Raw genomic sequence first — 21,330 nt, 5'->3', positions numbered from 1 at the left:
CGGCCATCACTCGATTGAGTCCTCTACACGTTTTGGGTCTACCTTAAACTAAGGTATGAGGTGACCTCCTATTGACCATATATTCCCCTTATTATTTGTACGGCTTTTTGTGAAAACTTGCAAGGACAGTTTTGACGGACATGCGTTTCGAGCAAATGCAGTCCTATCAGCAAATATCTTATGAAAACCTTGATGCACTTTCAGTTTCAAAGTTAGCCTGCTGTAGCTTTTTCTCTTTCCAAAATTTAAGAAACATCTAGAAGGATAAAAAAAAACGAGGCAATCGAGTAAAACTGAGAAAACGAGGCTAGACTGGGATTGCCAATGCTTTTCTTGACACAATAAATATAAATGTATATATATACAAAACATTAGAAAACCCATAATAGGCTTTGCGTTCAGCATATATAGATATAAGAGAACATACACATTTGTTCGAATTAGTTTGTATTCTCTACATGTGGTTACTGAAAACCAAAAACTGTTTTTGTTGAAAAGAGTTGACCAAGCACTGCGTACCCGCCCTCGATCATATATCTACAAGACTCGAATTGAAGGTGAGTCTCTTTTTGGTAGCAGCAATACTTGTGCAGCTTTTCCTCTCGATTAGCCAAATCTAAAGTCCGAAAACATTGTTTTACAATACTATGTAGATTTCGATCAAATAATGGCTCTAATTCCGCGATCTCCAGCGTGCATTTCTGCTTGTTTGTATCTGTGACTGTATTCGTGTGTGTGCTTTCGTTGTACGGCTTTTTGGCGAAAGATAACCATCGATCGTTGGTCCTCCTCATTAAGATGAGGCAGAGCACCCGACCGAATCTGGGGACGACGAACAAATGTTTGATGCCTTCGTCTTTATCTTTTCTAGCTATGATGCTTGCTATTCAGGTAGCTTGTCGTTATGCTATTGTTTTTCTGTCTCTTTGCGCTGTCGTTGGATTCCCCCGCTGCTGGTCATCGATATGAGTACGTCCACGTTGGTCAAAGGATCGCCGTATTCGAACGGCTGCTAACGATCAAACCAACCGTTCAGTTCAAATTAAATGTTCAGTTTTCCTTTGCTGTTCGTTCACAGTGGTGCATTAAGACGTGTTCTGGAGGTCTTTCATTCTTTGGCGAACTTGCTGTTGCCATGAGTTTTTGGTTTGGTTGACCAACCGGTTGGGTCGTCTTGTCCTACTCCCGTGTATATATCATGCATTTTGTCTGTTTTGCTATGAGCCCATCCCCCTAAACGTGGATTTGTATAGTAGTAGTAGATTACCAGCGTTCTCGCAGTCCTGTCTTCGTGCCGAAACCGCGACGCCACTGACCATTCCAGTCGCCTCGAGCCACTTGCTCTTGTCCCGGCTGTTATTATCCCGGTCGGTGCGGTTGCCGTAATGCCGTTGTGATCTGCCTACTGTCTATCAGCAAAATCGGCTGGTCTACGTCTGCTACGAGAGCGTCGTCGGTAGTTTGCAGCCGGATCGACAGCGAAGGCGATCGATGAACGAGTACTCCTGATGAGGGGGTTGACGATCTGCTTGACGGTAACTTCGCAAGCAGCTGGGGGAATTAGGACAGATGTTCTTTGGTCGTGCTCCTAGACGATCTTCCCTCTTGCACTGTTGTTTTGCTATCGGCGGGCTGACCAACGACGAACCTACGACAGCTATCATTATACAATTGATATCACCCGGTGGAGTAGATGATACATTTGTAAATACATACAGGAGTATAGCCGGCGAGTGGGTAACAGGAGGCCGGCAGTCGTAGTAGTGGCGCTGACTGATCTTCAAGTCACTCTGTTCTGCCCCCGGGTCTGGGTGTATCTTCTGATTTCGGATTCAGCCACCGTTGTTGCGAAATGACAAAAGCAGCAACGGTGCTGAGGGCAACTACTAACATTACCTGTAAGAGATACCGTAATCCAGAGTATTCTCACTGAGCTTCACCCGCTTATCATATCCCTTAATAAACCAGCCCTACTTCCCGGTTGTCGACGATTAACACAGTAAGATAAAACGATTCACTTTTCTAGAAAGGCCGCAAGTAAAAGACCGCATCATTTGCATGTTGCTAATCGCAGTGAGTTATTCGAATTTTGTAATATGGGTTGGCCTTTAAATTTGTCTCCGTTCAGTACTGACAGATCTTGGCTTGTATGTGTGAAGTTGTTATTAGTGGCTCAAGTGATGAATTCATTATTAATAGTTATAATCGGTCAACAGGGCTCCAATAACAACACGTACCGCCTCAGTCTCCTATATTCAACATCGGGTCTTCATTTACATATAGCTGTTTATGCCCACTGGCTTCGTCAGCACATGTACCTAATCAAACGATAATAAAAAAGCACAAGCCCAGCCGTACAGATGGCTCGAAAAATGGCTTCTGTTTAGAAGAACTTGTTCCTATCGTCGCTTGATTGTATGTTAATGTTCTAGACTGCCATGTCGTAACGGCAATGGCGACTGCGGCCGTACCTGTTTATATAGTTGTGTTTGTCTTGGTCGTTGTTGTTGCTGCTGGGTCGTAATTGTAGGTGAATTCTACAGGGTGGGACATAGTCGCTTCATCGCTGACGGCGTCATAGATACCACTAGGGTGATTATTAATTGGATACGTTGCATAGGTATGGACTTAAAACTCTAATTCTAATGGTGATCATGTTGTTGGTATTGAAATAACACTATTATATTTACATCTTTTACCACTAAAGTTCGGCTTTGCTACCATAATTTTCGTTTTTTGCTCACTCTCAAATGTACCGAGAGTTCGATAAGGGGAAACGAACATCGGCCATATTTTATATGTGTAGTATATTGATGGAAAAAAAAGGGAGTCTAGATATAGATAATGGAATTGCAATCTTTTCTAGTCACTGCCACGGTCAAATGACAAGGCGGAGATAAGGCTCGAGAGCGGGCTACATAAGTCATTATATCGACGAAGAGCTAGAGCAGAGCTTGTCGGAATGCCCTAAGTACTATCCTCTCTACCAATTCGAAGCAGGCCGTTTACGAGAAATACGTTCATATATATATGTGTGTAAGCTTTCCTAACTCTGTACCTTCCCTATAATCGTACGATTAATGTAACTGGAACTCCGTGATTCAGTTAAGTAGGAAGAGCAAAGATTACTGAACAGTGTCTGTTCGTTTTCAAATAAACCCTAGTAAATAACCTTTTTCACTCGCTGTAGTAAAAACAAATTTACATCGTCAATAAGTATTCATTGAAGAAAGTAGTAATGGCTGATATTCTCCTCTATGATATACAAGGTTGCTCTTGTTCCGCAAAACATGCGCTGCTGCAATATCGCCACACAAAAGATTCCTACATAATACGTGCCTGATACAAGGGCTAAAAACGGGTTCATATCCGCACAGACAAAGTTGCGTTTGCCTCATCGTATTCTGAGCAAATTCGAGGAAGCAACAAACGCATGTGGTTCCACCATCACCACGTCAGCAAATACATAACATGAAAAATCATCCCTTTTCCTTAAAAAATACTCTAGGGATTATTTTTTCTTAGGGAAATAACCAGTGAAATATTTAGATAACATCATACTGTAAAGGCCCGCTTGCGTACTTGTTGAGGGTCCAATACCCTGCTGTTGACGGCTGTGTAAGCCTGACTGTCTGTGTTTCACCAGCTGTTATCTTTATTTCGTGGCTACTGTTGTAGGCTCCAGTTGCTTTCCGCTCCGCTGCACCCGACAACCCGCCCTCTCACAGGGTTAACATACAACGATGTGCGCACATCGAGGATGAAGATCAGAGGTCGCCGCATGTTACCGCACGCACGCAATTACGTACGTCATCAGGCAGTGGCGGTGGGTCGCGCTTTCGATGAAAACTACGAAGAAAATAACTGGCTCGTCTAAGGAAAACTGAGACGAACAGAATGCTGCGGGAACAATCAGACAAACACAGAAGGGAGAAGGGGACATCTGGATGATTCTCTGGTTGCCGTAGCCAGCTAGTAGCAGCGACGTCAACAATAGCAGCAGCGTCAGTCCAGCTGCAACTTGTTCTATCCCCGACTGTTCCCTGTGGTCCTCGGGCGCTTGGCTTTTGCTGCCAGAACTGCTTCGGCTGCTACCATTCTTAGCGTTATTCCTCTATCCTCTCTCGTGCCGGCGGAGGCAGCGCATGGAGGTAAGTGTTGTTCGAGCTGTGCTGATAGTTTTTTTTTACCACTACTGCTACAATGGGCGATGGCATCTAGACAACAATTAGCTTGCAATCAACGAGCTTCTAGCGACTGGACGAGTGCATTTTATCCCACACATTACACACTGTCACAGCTAAGCCAGCAGCGCACATAATCAGCTCGGTCGAGCCGCACGGAACGGGACAGACATCGTGGTGATGGTGTCGTCCATCGCGAAGTCCCCATCATCTTAGGTGCCGTCGCCCACTTCATCTTTGGCAACTTGAGCGCCAGCCACTGTATCTAGCAGATGCTGTTATCGGCGCTGGTGGTCTGTTCGAGTAAAGGCAGACGATATAAAGTAAGACGAATAAAAATTAGGCGGTATTACCGACTGCGACACTATTGGGTTTACCTCTTCCGCAACCACTGCAGCTGTGAGTAATAATACCCCGGCTACCCTACAGCTGCTGCTGTTGTTGTCACGGCAACTAAATAGTGGCGGCAAAGGTTGACTCCGATTGGAGACGCTGCAGGCGAGAACAACGGGCTACGGCCGATGGCCTGACCACAAAAAGTCACTTGACGTCGAAAAGGCGTAAGTAGCATAAGACATTGCCTTTGTGGCGACAAAGATCTTCCGAAGACGTTCAAGTTGCCTGTTTGTCAGCCGGTCCCAGGGCTGTTTACATGATCGCATTGCTGTCCTTGCCGTTGTTCTCGTCGGTCGGTAGACGGTGAGAAGCTGTCGGCGGCGGTCGTTGCCTCGTTTGTCTGGCTTCTTTAATAAAGGAGGAATAGAATTTCTTTTCAATTCGCCAGCTTTGCAACCATCATTACTGGTGTCGTCTTCTCTTTGGGAGAAAACAACTATCACGGCTACTATTAGTATTTGTGATGATGATGATGATCACTTCGACGAGGATTTGCCGTCACGCAAAACAACTGCGACGGTGGCGACTCAAAAGTATAAAGAAAACCGAGAAGGATCTAAACCTACGAGATGATAGGGGGTAGGGAGAGGAATTGAGGCAAGTGCTTTCCTCTTGTCCTGGATAATGCTAAGTTGGTTAGCTATGACGACTAACTCGAACTCATGGATCAAAGCCAAGATATACAATAACCACTATAACATTTCCTAAAAAAAAATAATTAAATAATAAAAAAAAATTGAAGTTTTACGTTCAGTGCTATCGGTAGAAAAGATTGTGCCAAACTATACTACAATAGCGATCTCTAACTTAGCAAAATGTAGGAGAATGCCCTTTGTGTTGTGCGCGAAAATGCGTGAACTCTGACATAGATACTGCTCTAGATATATGTAAAACATATACGTCTGCTGATCACCGTCTACGTGGTCGCCGTAGCCACGCTTGCCTTTCTCATTTTATTACAATAGCTATTTGTCATATCGATATTAGCTACCGCTAGTCGCATTTGGTGCTAGAAATTATGAATGAAACTTCATTAAATAGGGTATTCGATCATTACCTGACTCGCGGATCTTTAAATTTCTACACATAATTTAAGCATGGCTGGCTCTCAGATAGAAGAGCCATTGTGGCCAGGAAGGCAGTTATCATGACCAGCAATAATGCTTAACAGCAAGAAATACAACAGAGTCAACTCATTCGCTGTCAGTAAACACTTTTGATGCTGTTACTACGGTAACAGGTACAGCGTTTTTCTAGAGGCCACTGATTGCGTTTCGTTCGCTATTGCCTGCGTTTGTTGACTATTCATCTCTACCGATTGCCCTATCACTACTGGTCCTTTATTATTCTATAGTGCTCAGTGAGCGAAGAAGCACCCGTTAGCGCCGAAGGCGATGATCATCCACACCGCACGGGTACAGCGGGCGCACGAGTGCACCACTGCGGAAGGCGGTCATCAAGTGAACAACTAGGCCACTATAGCCACCCTAGAACGCCTGCCGCACCTGGCTGCTGGCATTCCTAGCATATAATGTCGAACGTTGCCTTAAACGTGGACGTGAAGTTTATATTGACGTTCGGTCTCCGTAAACGAGCTGCAGAATGCTTTACTTACCCAGTCTACTTCAGCATCAGTTTTTCTGCTACAGCACAAATGTGGTGTACATATGTAAGCACATGTTACCGAATTTCGGCTACTGATTGATTATAACGACTGTCGATTGGGAAACGTTTTGTAACGGTGATAGTGCTAGCGGTCGTAGGGGTTCAGGAATCGTTACCGGTCTATGCGTAGTTCCCTTTACCTTCTCTTACGTTTTTCGATAATGTAACGCGAGTGAATATCGCAGAAACGCAATTGAAGAACAGTAACTGACTAAGTACTGTCGTGTGGTAGCGCATAGTGACGACCAACTGACGCCTTTGGCCAGGTGGGTTGGCAGATGGGAGGGCTCAGTCCGTGCACATCTGAGCGGCAGAGGCCCAGCATCTTTCACGCTGCCGCAACGTCGACTAACGCTGCGATGACGACGATATACGAATAGGCAGGATTTGTTCGTCCACATTTCATCGGCTCTATCAAGAGTCGCTCCCTGGCCCTCGTTTGGGGCGGGAGTCAAGTCCTTCCCGTCCGCCCGCCCGCTTGTTCGGTGTAACTATAATGATACAAAGGGTAGGACCGCTATCATGCTGTCTGTTTTACCCTTCTTGCAGCTCATTCCGTTGCTACTGCTGCGGCTGCTGCCGCCATCGTTACTTCTGATGTGATAGCTTCTGCATCTCGTGCGGCTAGCGGGATCCGTCATAACAGTAGACCCGGGCGAGACGAAATATAAGAGTTAATAGTAGTGAACAAAGAAAGCTACTCAAGCAAATGCAACTTCACTGAGCTGCTTTGGAGTCTACTTCGGCCGGCAGCCGCAAGCTGTGTCGACTTGTGATGTCCTTTGCGGGACCTGCTCCTGTCTTGGAGCAGGTGGGGCTACAAGTTTGCGAAGATATACATAGCAAATTGTCATCGGCAGCATCAGTAACAGTTGCGATGCTTAACCCAGCGACGCTTGACAACAACAACAACAACAACAACAATAAAGATAACAGCTAGATCAGCCCCGACCAGAAGAGTAACAACAAAACGCATCTATAGTGGCAGTTCTTGCCCTTTCTTTCTCGCTAGCAAACGATGGTTCGTGCTGTGAATCCTTGCCAACAGGAATTCAAATAAGAGCGGTCAGCTCTCCGGCTGACCAGTTCCGTTGTAACGAACCGCTTCCATCTATTATAACACATACCATCCACGCGGGTTGCGGAGGTGATGATGGTGGCATCGGCAACGTACGTAGTTGTAACAGTGCGTGGTACGTAGTGCAGCGGTTAGAGCAAGACGTTCCACGGGGCTTTGCGCCAGTGGCACTACACAACTTGAAGAAGAAACGATTGAAAAGTCGTAATGAAAAGCAAAAATGTTACAATAGAGGAGTTAACCAAGAGAACGGGAAGACTGGCCTTTCCTAGAAGGCCAAAGGCATTCGCTAAAAAGACATCGAAGCAGACATTGTAATCGGCAGCGACGACGGCGACGATGACGGGTTCAAGAAACCAGGTTGTTTCACGCAGTAATAACCCATCACCCAAAAAAGAAAATTACCAGAGAGCACTGACGAAAACAAGAACAATAACTGCTAACAACATTTCATAAAAGCAGGACAAAGGTTTTTTCCACTGAGCACCTGAACTCCTACTGAACATGCCTATTTCGGGTGTCCGACGATGGCGTTTATTTTACCCGCACTGCCACTATCAAACGCCGCTATGTGCGTCGCATTTTTTAACATAGAATGTTGCTTGTCTAGAACTTCGTTAGCGTTTTATTACCTCTGTGGTGGGCCAACATCAGGCGAGAAGCCAAATCTGTCCTTGTTTTTCGAATCCTTGCTGGTTTTGGTGTTCCACACTGACCAACAATGACTAGTCCCGCCCTACGCTCCCGCACAAATAGGTAGCCAGAGCCTCAGCTGAACGCTCGAGTAGTAGCTCGAGTAGTTCTTGCTCATGGACAACTTGCTCGAAAGTATGAATGTGGGTTTCGGTAAGCACCGTGCAGTCGTACATAGTGGGCATTTCAAAGAGGTTAGCTCGGTTGTGACAACTGCAAAGTTCCACCAGCAGCGCGGGTTCTCCTTACCACACCAAAGTAAGCTTTCTCTGACCAAACGAAGCTTTGAAGTTTACTTGCCTCAGCAAGACAACAAACAATTAATCCATCAGCATTATAAAGCAGAATAAAGTTTGCTATGACGTTTTGTCGGGAACTTGCTCGTTGAGCCGTCGCTAATGACACGGCCTATTCTTCTATACATATGGCATTAGGTTATCCGGAGACATTTAACACGCGTGAAAAAGTAATACTAAGTAGAACAATGACATTTCGGTCAAAGTCCTCTTCGTTGTTTACATACATTATTTTGTTGAAAATCCCTAAGTGCAGCTGCGTCTTCTGTAATTTTCAGTGTTTCGATTTCCGTTCTGAAAGTGATCGCAGCTGTAATGAACCATTGCTTTTTGCCCGTTTGTTTTCTGTCCTCTCTAATTTTTGATCGATTCCAAAAGGGTTCTCATTTACCAGAGACAGACATTTAAATATCGAGCATTATTTTCAATATTTAACGATGTCCTTTCCCATAAGATCATTGCCATTTAATGACCTTCAATCAACTTATAGCCAGAAGAGTCAACTACTACATTTATCAAATTCCGTTTGCCAATGGTCCATAGTTTCAAAGTTATGGCAATTTTTTTGACAACCTCTTATATATATAGACCTGTTCTAAATAAGTATGTACACCATGGGTCACTTATAAGTCTAAGTTAGCTTTCCACTTCTATCTCAAACAGTGTCTCGCTACCGGGCGTAATGGCTGCGTCTGAGAGGATCAAGACAGCATCAAATAGTGACGGGCTGAATGTCCGTTTTCAGTCGTTTTCGTGTCCCGTATTTTTCTGTCGTTGTCATCGTGTTCACCTTACTCGTCATCCAATTTGTCTTACCATCACCGACGGCTGTTACACCAGCATCGAACAGAACCGCCGTCAGCCTCGTGAAGGGCCGAATGTGTGTACGCCCTGCTGGCCTTTACTCGCGCCCTACTCACTCGTGGTCGCCAAAAAGAATATTGCTAGCAAAAACGACGCGGGCAGTAGTTGGCTCCAGCATCAGCAACCATATAGATATTTTATCGGAGTGAGGTAAAAACGGGCCCCCGATGTGGCCCTCCGTGTGATCCCAGTGCAGATTCCCATTCCGTGGCTCCATAGCTCTCGCTGGCGCCGCTGTCGCCGCCGTCCAGCCACGTAACCGCGTGCTCATCATTGGGGTTATAGGGCACACAGTAACGCGGAAGAGGATGAATGGAGAGATGAATGGGTACGAACATCTTTTAGCTAAGAAGCAACAGCAAGCGCAGAGATAGAGTTAGAGGCTAAGATGTCGCCGTTGTACTGTATCCTACTTGTAGCCATAATCCGCCGGTCAAGTAGTGACAGGCGGCTATGGCGACAACTAGACACGCTCGAGGGAACGTAAGTTATTCCACTTTTGCTCGTTGACCGTTTAAGGGACAGCGGCTGCTACTGCTGATGCTACCAGAACTGCATCTCCTATTACTGTCATTAGTATTGTTGTTATGGGAGGTAGCAGTGGGGACGGTGGCCGTCACGAAGGATGAGGTAGTCTATATCAGTCACAGCTGCTTTTGAAGCACTTACTGGGCCTATATCGTTGCTAGATGCGGCTCTTACGGTAGACTACTGCCGGGGTTGATGAAGCAGTAGTTGTTCCCACAAAAATTGCTAGACCGATTAACTGTTTCGTCCCGTTTGGCCAGTTGCTTCTCGGATATGGGCTGGCTGTGGTGGCGTCTTCTTGTCACCGCGGCAGAGAGCGAGCCACGGGCCCACTCGTTTCAAAAACAACAGGGTCATCAGTGAAATGCTGTGGGGGACGTAGGGGTCACAGGCCAATAGTGTCCAACACGAACATCTCTGGCACACACACACATACCACCCATCCGTATTGACGAACACAAACGTACATCTAGACTCAACGACAGGTAGATTACACTCGGCTGTGTCATGCCGCCGCCGCCGCCTCGTTTCCCTCGTCACGAAGCATTCTGCTATCCGAAGAATTGCTCGTGTGTAGTGTTTGTAGCACGATCCTCATCATTATCGCTGCAGCCAGCTACGCTGACTCGGCCGATACATGAAAACGACAGAGCGAATACAAGTCAAAGACACACGCACAAACGTCGTGTAATGCTCACGTAGTGCTACTGTGCAGAAACCTCTGCAGCGGACAGCGGTCGAGAAAATCGGGCCAGGACTAATGTAAAGGCAACCTCATCCGCTTAGCTTGTTTGGTCATTTACTGCCTAACTTTCTAGCATGACTGGGTTGTTGTTCCCAGACATAGTTAGATCGTAATGTAGGCAATGGGCATGGTAATCAAATGTCAGATGACACAAATATTCTCAGTTCTGTAAGGTCTTGCGTAACCTTAAAGCACTATTCACAGTGTAACATGTCCAATGTGGCTGCATTGTCAACACGAAGACCCTGCATGTGTGGTAACATAGACAGAAATTAAGTACCCCATCCCGTCGGGATCGATGCCAGTTGGTGGATTCTAACTTGCACTTTCAGAAATGGGCTGTATGTTTTCTCACATAAACTATTAACATCTACAAGGCGCGTAAGTTAACGCTATGAAACTAGATGTAGTCACGAAGGTAGCGTATATATGTTGCGAAAAAGGACCTAAATGGAGCTGGTACAAATTAGTGATCGTACCGGCATAGCAATAATAATACTTGTCATTATCATTATTATTACTATTAAGAGCTGTTCGAATTTGTAGAACGAGGACACAGGCCACCCAATGTTGAGCATAAATATTTCCTTACATAGTAATTAGCACAGACCTTCTAACCCACGTCCTCTTCCACGTTTACTTGCCACGCCATTCACCATTGTGCTATCATAATATATGAATTTGCTCTTAGCAACGCAGTGAAGGTCGGAGTGGGAGGACCGAATAATGTTTTGTTGCCATTGTTATTTTGATTATTACCGCCACAGTAGCGTTGCAGTAGACCAGTTCCAGCTGCGCGTCTGCTAGTAGAGAATTCTTCAGCCCGTCGTCCGTCCGTCCGTCCGTCCGTCTGTCCGTCCGTCTAAGTTTTTTGCGCCGAGCGGGGGCGGTGCGACTCGCTTGGTTGATTCAATGGCCGCGTAGTCGCCGATGGTGGGTGGCGCTAGCCGTCAACGGGGAGTTGAATGGCTCCTGCCTAATGATCCGGCGGGCGTTTGCCCGCGAATAGCAACTGTGGCGTCCACCCAAGCGTTACGGATATCAACATCCAGCATAAGTACAATACAATGCAGCTGCAGTCATGTTCTTGGTAGTTCTTTTTCGTTTATTTGTGGGAAATAGCTGCCTTAACAGACCAACGACAGGTAGCGAACTTCGTAGAGATGTTCAACCAATTTCCTTTCGAGTTTTGTGCCTGACACTGCACTTCAACGTTGTGTCAAATCGTTATCCACCAACATGAATCAAACTATTTCAAGGTTCACCATTTCGATACTACAATCACAATACGATAATAGTCTATTACTTCAGAGCTTTTTTTCCCATCTACGGTCTAGTGGACCTCGACATCGCCTGATGACCAAACAAGGAACCTATCGATACCTTACCAGCCGCTAAATATTTAGGGAACAATAATAAGAAACTGGCTAAAACGCATTAAAATTAATTACAGTTATGCTATTGCATATGATTATATTTCAATATCTGACCTGTTCATGATACCCACTAGATGTGTATCTCTTCCTCAGCGCACCCACAAGGACGCTAAGGGAAATGTTCGTCACGGCAATTTTCTCGGTTTTCATACTATATCCTTCTCGTTTTCAGCTAGTGTACCTCATGTTGATATAATTTCATGTATGAATATGGATCTAAGCGCCAATGACCAGGGTTTGGTATGAAGCGTCTACGACCCAAAGCATCTTCTCGGTAGATTTGTTCCTCAGTGCTACACGACTGTATAGTACGCTTTCGCTAGATGCTATCAACGACTCGAACTGATCGCTGCTCAACAGTCCCAAAACTGTTAACACTTTCTTGGCTGTTTGCGTTGGGGCTTCTCGTCCGAATTGTACCCCCCCCTCCGCCCCCCGCCCACACACACATCTCTTCCCACTATTGGTTTTCCGAACAGCCATGTTCTTTCCGCATTCTTTTGTCTGCCCTCAATGCTGCTGCTACTACTGGAGTCTCGGGTGCAGTATCTTCACTGCAGTACTCTTTAATACTGTCTAAAAGGCGTCTTGCTGTTGGCACGCTTAATTTCAACTAGAGATAACTGTTTTGTAGTTTATCTTGTGCAATCCTACCCGCTCGATGGATAGGAGCAAAAACTTACTTACGTTTTCAGCTAGCCAGTCACGCAATAGTCACAAGCAATAGTAAATATACAAACCTAATATAATACGGTTAAAGACGCAACATTTCGATGAAATGAGCTGAGACCGCCATATCCACTACGGTCTGACTAGGCGAGATGGATAATGACCAGCGACAAATCCAATGATATCAGAAATGGGAAATTGTATTTATATAGATTTTCGTTAGCGTATTCTAAAAAATAGAAAAAGTAAAATGCAGACGGCATGTCAAAATAAACAATTCGTTGTTAAATGTGGAGAGGTTAAGGAAAATTATTTTGAAAGAAAAGATTGACTCGTACGGAATCGAATCTGACTGTGGTCTATAAAAATTAAATAGCCTCGAGATTAGGCAGAAATAACGTCCGTACGCATATATTGATTAAAATTGGCCCAACAATTGGCTCAGTCAAAATTGGCCCAGCTTTACGGGACACGTGTATTCACAGTTCGATCTTCTAACCAAATTAGTATGTTTACGTCTCCTTTCAGACTTCTCGTTCGTTATGGTTGTCAGTATTGTTTCAGAAATCATAGTGTATAAATGAAAACCTCTGAACACAATAGATCAGGTAGTTCTGAGACAAGATTAACATGGACCGTTAAGCCTGCTTCTGTCAAAGTCGCCAATATAGAAAAAATGCGTAGTGGATTATATGGCCAGTATTAGTGTAAGGTGTTCCGAAATAAGCCAGACTGCGCTGAAGTCTTTGTGAGTAGCCTGCAGTAAGAGAAGATTTTGATTGTGTGGCATCTAGCAAGACACGTCGGAGGTGCGTTGACTTATACCGGTATGAAGACTGCCAGCCTTAGATTGTTCGTGTTTTCATTTCATACCTAATAAATACAACTATTTGATCCCTAAAATTCGATCTAATTCAATAAAAACTCTGATGACCGGTCAAATGTGACTGGGTAATACACGGTACGTAGTGGCTAATGGTAAATGATATGGTTGCGGAAGAAATCTCATTATTGGTAATAGGAAAAAGGAACATTTAATAATAAACTCAAAATATAAAACAACCTTAGATACTACCGTCCTGTTCTGATTGGCCAAGCAGCGCTTACAAACACGCGGTCTACCGCGTGCGAAACAACGTGACAAAGAAGGTGAACAAATGTTTTTGCTACTGTTTCTATCTTACAGGCTCCTCTACTCATCAAGCAGAAATTAGTTTAATTAACAGAGAACATAATAAAAGCAGACTGCCAGATAGAATGGCACTGCCCCTTATTTAAACTGCAGGAACGGAACGCTAAAATGAAATAAAAAAAGAAGAACAGATAGAATACAACATCAAAATAGGAAAAAATTTATAATCGAGAAGATGTGCAGAAAATTTCTATAGTTTTTTTCATATTGCACGGCTTACCAATGGTCCACCTACATCATGCCAATGATACGTACGTCGTTAGTTACATTTCACGATTCCTTAATATACATAGACTAGCATGGATCTGGTTTTCGTTTTTGCAGAGTGTAACAAATATGTTTAGTACTATTAAATACAAGAAAAAAACAAGCCTAGTCCTAACTTTTCATATCTAGAAAATGTATTACGTGTATTGAAGGCCCACTTCACGATTGAGAATCTTCGTCCGTTCATGATCCATATTCGACATCACTCCTAATGTTAGTCACTCATCAGTAGGATTCAACCCATCGCTCACGCAAACTAACCTTGGACAGATTTCTCATCGGGGCTTATTCCTAGGACATTTTGCTTTAAATAGATTGAATTTGCCGGAAAAATTTTGCCACTTCGTTTGGACGCGCTGTTTTTAGTGCGTCCTGCCTCACGTTTGAGGCCCTTTTATCATCGAATTATTATCGGTATTTGACAGCATCGTGTCATATTGGTTTTCACATTTTCTGTTTGTCTCATTTCGGATCACCAATGTTCATCACAGTTTATATCTGATAAACATTGATTCCTTCAGAAGTTCATCAATGACGTCGCTATGGGTAGTGGCTATCTAACCAGCAAAAATAACAGAGCTTGACGCGCTTCAGACAACAATGTAATAGCGGTATAGTATGTCACTTCTGGTCACGCGTCAAGTATCTATTGCAGCTGATATAATCTAATTACATAATAATAATTTTACGCTGGCTTCATAAATAACACATGGGCACATGTAACATAATGGATATAAGTCAATTACAAAATTTTTACAGGTAATAATAGCGTCGAACGCATTGACGCCGTCCCATGTATGACGGAAGAGGATAGATGTTCCACGTAATTAAGACGTGTAAGGTTAGCTTTATAAACAAATAGATAAAATGAGGCTATGGATATTCTCAGCCCATGACGTTACGTACGTAATGAACGTCTAATTATGTCATTGTAAGTAAATACACGTCTTTAAATTTTTGGCACTGTCACACGCGAATTACTAAGACAATAGAAGAAAACCGGGCACGGATCTGTGCACTGGGACAATATTGATATACGCAACAACGGCGTCAACTCGACCGTCTTGAGTAACTGACGTGAAATCAGGGATAACAATGAAGCCAATTGGGATTTCTTTCCACATGCGACGATCTTATAACGAAGCTAATGCTGATGGCGCCCGTTCATTATTTCATACCGAGTCATTGTTTAAGGTATCGAAGAAGTGGATAGTCCGCTTCCTTCGTCGTATAATATATACAACAAAGACTGCTAATTCATTTTGCATTGTATAAGCTAGCTATCTAATTGTAGGCTCTCCAAACTATATCCTAGGCCAAGCCAAAGGTAACAAACTAATAAATGGCTCACTTAGCTTCTGAAATATCCATTGGGCTTGCTATACTTGATACTACTTACCACCAACTGATGAACCAGCTGGGAACAGGTGTTAGAGGCGACAGTAACTGTTATCGCATCACGCTAGCAACGATTTCGGTTAGAAGGATTGCGTGAAGACAGCTTGTGGTTTGGCAGCATCGAGAAATGGGAAAGATAGCTGAGCGATGCAATGTCAAGCTAGAGCACTGGTCGTCTCGGCAACAATCAAGATCAGCAAGATTGATAGCGGTCAACCAATCTCGTGACGCTTCACAGCGACTCGGTGCGTCTGCTCAAACAGACGTTATGTACATTGTTACCTTTGTAACGTTGGCCATTTGCAAAAAAAAAGCAAGAGCTTTTGACCGAGATGATTCGTTCAAATGGTCAGCTAGTCGACCGTTCATCTACTGCCTGTTCGTTATGTCTGTCACGTTGTGCCTAGATCATTGCTAGGCTTGCCTCTGTAGGCGTCGGGGCGGGTAGCGCTCGAAGCATTAATAAGATGATGGTGATTTTCAGTATTAGTGTAATTGTTATTTAATTGGCTCTTATAGAAAATAATGTCGACAGTTTTTCTACGCAGGTGGAGCTCGACACTATCGAACCCTTGAAGGCAAACCAACTAATTCATTTCACTCTAGGCTGGTCGAGGTACGAAGCTTAGCAGTGACAGTAAAAGAGGAAGGCCGCACTACTGAAAAAGATAGTTATGTCACATTTTCACAAAACAGATTTTATCACTAACGTTCCGTATATCAAAAGGTAGCCTGAATCCCATAGTGTCTTAACATGAATCTGTCCCGTATCTGTGCAATAGAAGCGATACGTTCTATTTCTTAAGTGCACAGTATTGCATTTATGAGGGTGCTCTGCAGGTCCAGAAAGGAAATACTTAAGTCTCTCATTTCATACGTGTAACCTGTAACCTTTTGTGTATCGCGGACCGATATTCAACAACGGCTTAGAACCGGTCTTTACCTGTTCAGACGACCTGTGCTATGGGAACATTTAGTAGTATTTCTAATAACAAAGCAATACTGTTTGGCCCATGTGGGCTATCCCTCTTTATGCATCACGGCCTACTTTTATGCCACATTATCGCTGGGCCAAGTGTACATGTATACTTCATCTAAGTCCGTAACACTACTTTAACTAGATAACCTCTCCAGGCATTAGACATCGCTGATTGCGCACATAGGCGTTTCTGCACGCTAGGATCACAGCTGTACAGATTTGCAACCGGCTATCGCTATTTGGTAGACTCTTACTATTCTTCGCAGACTACTAGCGTTTCGGCCACAGCTGCGGCGCGAGTTAAAGAGGGCAAAGTATTTTGTTTGCCCCCCCTTGTAGCCACCCAGTTACAGCAGCAGAATGACATTGATGCGGTTCAGCAGATTCAGTTGTGACACTAGGCAACGGAATAGAGTGCTGCATTACCTATGCACAAAAAGAACGTACAAGTAGGTCAACCACGTTGTTATAGCCATAGCATAATTGAAGCTTGGTTCTCTTTTAATGGAGACCGACATATTGGCATCAACGTTCAAACGGGTTTATGCTACCGTCATATGAATTTTACTCTATCCGCTGTTCACTTTGCTTAGTTGTTTAATTGGGGTTCATCGAAACGCCCACCTTTTAGTTTGCCGACGTCTGACACCGACAGCATTCGATGCCCTTGCCAGACATTTGTTGTGGGTGTTAAAAGCACAAAAACTGGCTTATACTTTTACATTGCTGGTGTACGGGTTGTTTTGTAACGGCCCGAACAAGATGGCCGGCTGCATAAATAAATAACAGCGTTCGTAGTGGCATTACTATCTGTAGCGGTTGTTGTTGTTCCTATGCTATGTTTATGCTGGGACCATCTTATTGCGTCTGTACGAGAAACTACAATGAAGTTTCTTGTCGTTTTCGAAGAAAGTGTATCGGTTCCGTGTTCACATATCTCATAATACTGCAATACAACGGAGCGTCCGAAAAATAGCAACGAGTTTGAAGCTTTACGGCTCGCTGAGAAGACGTTCGTTACGAGTTGCGCCTGAAGATTGTTGTTCTGTGGGTTTTAGGTTGGTGTTGCTGACTTTCAAGTCTCACGCCATTTATATTGTTTCTATCAGGACCATTCGTTCTGTTACATACTTACCAATGCTGACTAATGAAGACTTTCACTTCAAATCCTGCTAAAAACACATCAGTGTTACAGAATTTGCTTGAGAAAGGCTTGGGAGAAAAGTAGGTAGTTTGAAGAATTGAACTCTGTCTGACGAGCAATAGCATAATTATAGTTCTGTCTAGGAATTTCCATCGGTCTGCCGTAACCCCTGCATCGGAAAACGGTCTTAAATCAACGTTTATAAATATTCCTCGGTCTCGCTAGAGTATGTTCTACGCGCTCTGCTTGTAAAAACTTCACGTGAATGATATCGATTCGTATTAACATGCTCTTACAAAGGGGATGGTCGTGCGGCTCATTATTGACCGCTATTTAGATATCTGTTTTGATTAATCAAATGCTTAAGATCGAACTTACCATGAGACCGTGCCGGCGAAAGTTGTGAGCTGCTGAAATTTTAGCGTGAACGAGCACCCATTTTGCACACGAAGACTTCGAAGTTAGAGTAAATAGGGTTACTGGATGCTGGTCGTTCGGTTTGCCGCGTAAACTTTGTATTCAACTAAAAGCAAATCATCGCAACAAGTATTCTGTACACAGCTTGCGCAAACGACCTGGACCTCGAAAGGCCTGGAGCCGCTAATTCGAGATAATTAGATAGAGATGAATAAAAGTAACAGACTAAGACAAGCAACAAGATGTGCACTGAGAAGTCTACGAAGTATAAACAACTTCGGTATCACATAGATAGATGCATTCTACCAACGGTCAGCTTAATTAGGAATCTCGATGTAGACGTGCCAGAAACACAGACCCGGATTTACCCCCCAAATGTAGCGCATATAGTTAGCTCTGCATCTTCAGTTTGAAACGCAACGATTGGCTATTTCTTCAAAAGGACCACATACTTTTCAACCTATAAGGATCTGTGATCTTTTTAATACTAGAAATATAAAACATAGTGACTATGCCTTTCCACGCTTTAAAAAACTATCTTGCCACCTGAAGCCGTCATTTCAGGAGCTGGGTAATTATCAGAATACCCATCGCGAAAGCGGACATAATAAACAGAAGGTCCATATCGAGCATGTCGCATAGAGTGAAAGGTAAAATGGCTGTATAATAATACATAAAATGGTCCACATTTATGTTTGTGCTACATTCCTCACGCAATGAATTTCTGAAAGAGCTTCGGACTTGACCTGGTCAACCGAATGTGCGAACCCACTTAGAGCTAATAACTGCTAGTTCGATCATCTCATCTTCTACCAGAAAGTTTCTTCCCCTCTTTCCTTGTCAGTATATAGTGCAAGCGTCCATATGCGCTCCTTCGGGCTAAGACTATGGAAATACTAAAGTCGATTTGTGGTCATAGTCACTCGGACCTGGCAGACAACGCGTTCGATATGGATTTTGATAGAATATGGTTTGTTTTTGCCGTCCTGTGTCTATTTCGTCTATACCTTTCGCACTCTGCACTGCAACCTGGGCTCTGTAGAGTGGGTGACGCAAACGTTCGACGAATGACAGATGCTTCGACCAATCAATACGGCCTGATTCAATAGCTATATCGAACTAAATCGGACGCGTCGAAGGCCCTCTGCCTAGTTGAACCATGGAATATGCCTTTAGGACCGGCTTCGGTGGGCTTAATTTAATTCAGTAGGTAGTATATGCTGGGTTTAAATTTATGCTGTGGTACCCACAAAATGTGAGCTCATCTTCCGCGCCTCCTATCATCATTAATTACCATTCATCGGTTGACAAGCGAGCATGTCGAATGGCAGAAAAACATCACCCTGAGATGTAGAGTTATATTGGTGTGAAATCAACAACTAGTCAGTAAGGAGCTGAATAACCCGGGTCCGCAAAATGATGATAGCAAGCGCTTTAGGCTCATTCATCCGGCTCGGATCGTTTCATGGCTGAACGTGCGACAAAAGCTTTTCTAAAATCGAGATTGTCTACACAAATTTCTACTGGATTTATGTTAGAATGTTTAAAGAATGAACTTTTGCCTGTTCGCAACGAGAACGACTATTGTCTAAGTACTTGTCAACTACAAAGTCTCGTTTGTCGTCTCTAAACCTTTTGGACATCAGATCACTGTATTTAATACACATAAGAACGCCTATAGTTCTTCGCTTGTTTTATTGATCGTAAAGCCTCTAAATAGCTGATCAAGCGAGACACGATTTTACGAATATGAGGTGCGAGACATATCCCTGTTGGGTGTTTCGCGTGTGTGCATAGGGCTATCTAGTGTATCTTGCGGTTGAGATGGCTCACAGGGTTTAATGAGGGGGTATCGAACCGAGATCATTCATAGGGTCACCCTGCACCTTAGGCAAAGTCTGTGGCACGCTGTTGGTAAACACGATAGGACCAATATGTAAATGACAGCGGATACCATCCGCTTGGGCCTTCTGCATCTGTATGCCGACGTGAAGAGCACTATATTTTCATAGGTACTTCTAAGCTTTCAGTCGTGATGGAACATTTTGAAGCAATTCAATTTAAAACTGAATTATTAAAAGTATTCAAGTAAGGATCTCCAACATAGTTTGGTATCACTCCGTGACAATCAACCAACTGAGTACAGATGATAAGAAAGGTATTCGATATTGTTTTTTTATACTTTTCTTTCTCTTTGTTTGCTGTCTGTTGTTGAACTGTTCTTCTAGCCGTCCGCCATAAATTGCGGCAAATAATACCCATCGATTTATCTCCACAATGTAGGCCGACAAGTGTAGCACAGCCAGGTGTCATGAGCGTCTATCGCTTCTGAAAACATCCGCTGTCGTCTTGACTACCAAAACTCTTAGCTTTACCTGGCTAGCGGAGCGCGCACATACGCAGCTGGCCGCTTGCGACCTGAGAATGCGGCCTGCTGGGGTGGCGGGCGCGTGGAAAAGGCAACAATCGAGCCCACGTGGCGGCAGCGGTGGCGGCAGCAACATTAGCCGCTGTTCAATGTTCAGTGCAGTGAGCCACGACCTAACTACTGACCACCGTTGGCTGTTGCGTGTTGGCAACATACAACAAAACGCTGTAACGTCTTCGCAAAGAGCAACAGCGGGAACTGCATCTATCGAGAGCCAAAGAGATCAACTGTTAGCATACATTTATCTCATGATTCTCGAGACAGAGTCGGCACAGCTTATTTACCTGGCCCAACGCACCGCCCTGTCGTTCGTCCACTCGTGTATATAGACTCGTATACGACAAAGCTGCTAGGTCAATGATGCGCGGACGGACCGTAACTGCCGATCCCATAGGCGACGGCGACGGTGTCGACGACGACGACGGTGGCGGTCGGCCATAGCAGCCTACCCTGGACGACCAAGCAGATTTGGCAGTGGTTTATTGTTCAATGGCCAAACTCCAATGTGTACCGCTAGCGTCGGCTGCAGGACAATAATAACAGAGTTGGCAACAAACGCGAGATCAGGCACAATTTGTTCGTGACAGCTAACGATCAGATTGTCTCACTAATCGAAAGTGACAGTGGTTACTAATGTACGAGAGAACCATTGCTAAAAGCTTTGCTGAAGTCCCTGCCTTGAGTACATATAAAACGAGAGCATGTATGCGGGAAAAACGCTGAGGACAATGAAAGCCTTTTCCGAAAAGCACCTATGTAGAATAGACAATGTTCATGACTTCCCTATTCATAAAATTACCTTGTATCCTCAAAAGGTCCCTTGCGATTCGGTCTGCAGCTATAAGCAACTTTGGCGGCATGTCCTCCTCTCAGGCATATAGGTAAGTAATGCTGTGTTCAAAGTTGAAAAGACAGGAACACTCGTTCGCCGTTTGTTTTCTTGAATATTGT

General features: G+C 44.1%; 1 long non-coding RNA gene across 7 annotated transcripts in view; it reads left to right on the top strand.

The window, feature by feature from the left end:
* Positions 1 to 21,330, top strand: part of LOC111260600 (uncharacterized) — a 101,698-nt gene that overhangs the window by 2,978 nt on the left and 77,390 nt on the right. For all 7 annotated transcript variants that reach the window (XR_015311130.1, XR_002680438.2, XR_002680437.2 and 4 more), the window contains one exon: positions 3,679 to 4,151. This is a non-coding gene — a long non-coding RNA (uncharacterized LOC111260600). The remainder of the gene's footprint in view (positions 1 to 3,678; positions 4,152 to 21,330) is intronic.

Source organism: Varroa jacobsoni, unplaced genomic scaffold, assembly GCF_002532875.2.
Source record: "Varroa jacobsoni isolate VJ856 unplaced genomic scaffold, vjacob_1.0 scaffold_458, whole genome shotgun sequence".
Classification (NCBI taxonomy): domain Eukaryota; kingdom Metazoa; phylum Arthropoda; class Arachnida; order Mesostigmata; family Varroidae; genus Varroa; species Varroa jacobsoni.
This window is presented reverse-complemented; position numbering and strand designations above follow the sequence as displayed.